General features: G+C 59.9%; 1 protein-coding gene across 1 annotated transcript in view; it reads right to left on the bottom strand.

Annotated features, from left to right (window-relative positions):
• Positions 1 to 955, bottom strand: part of AGRN (agrin) — a 162,893-nt gene that overhangs the window by 39,134 nt on the left and 122,804 nt on the right. The gene's annotated exons all lie outside the window — the stretch shown is intronic.

Here is a 955-nt window from a genome sequence, read left to right as displayed (position 1 = left end):
GCTGTGGGTCCTGTCCATCCCATCCCCAGCTATCACGTCCCCTGGGCCCTCAGCTGAGCTCTGCTGCACACGCAGCTCCTCGGAACTCAACTTCCCTGCTCCTCAGGTAATTTTTATCTGTCCTCCCAGAATCCCACAAGAGGAATCTACATTCATCACTCCAGGCTTTTATTGATTGCAGCTGAGATTTTCCAAGGGACCGGGAAGGCCAAACCCTATTAAAATTAAACAGGACTGAACACCCACAGCCAGCAGCAGCTTTGAGAGCTCCAGCTTATGGCTTTAGGGCCAGGGCTTTGCAGGAATAAGCACTCGCAGCCACCCAGAGCCCCCGGCATGATGCCGAATTGCCAGGGGGAGCTCGCAGTAAATAACAGCAGCTCTGGTTAAGCACGCTGCCAGCCTGCAGATGTTTGCTAAGCAGCTCGGAGCGCTGGGGAACGCAGCCTGAATTACCTGCATGCAGTCCCTGGTGTCTGCGAGGCCGGTGAGTACCTGTCCCCCTGCCATGCGAACTCGCAGCCACTACCTGCGGGAGCTGCGAGCGGCAATGCCGCAAGCGGAGCTAAAAAAGCAGGAGCTCCCAATCCCCGTGCTTCGGGGCACCGGTGGATCCGGAGGGGAGCCAGGAAGAAATTGCTCCCGGCACCTTCTCACCCTGCAGCCTCGCCACGCTCGCCCCGTACAAAGCAGTTCGTGGCAGAGTTAAGCAAGCCGGTTGAATTGACCCCTGCGGCGCCTCCTGCCCGGTGCGCGTGCGGTGCCAATGCAAGTTCTGGGGCTGGGTTTGCATGTGCCCCCACCTCTCTCCATCACCCTGCAGGCAATGCCTTCTGCTGGAGCACGCACGGACACGGGAAGGGCCACGCCGTGCGACGCCCAGCCCTTCAGCCTGGTTGTGCCCTCCAGCCCAGGAGCGACTGCAGAGCAACGCTTTCCCACTTGCGTCCTCTCA

Source organism: Egretta garzetta, unplaced genomic scaffold (genome assembly GCF_000687185.1).
Source record: "Egretta garzetta isolate BGI_Z169 unplaced genomic scaffold, ASM68718v1 scaffold29, whole genome shotgun sequence".
NCBI classification, from domain to species: Eukaryota; Metazoa; Chordata; class Aves; order Pelecaniformes; family Ardeidae; genus Egretta; species Egretta garzetta.
This window is presented reverse-complemented; position numbering and strand designations above follow the sequence as displayed.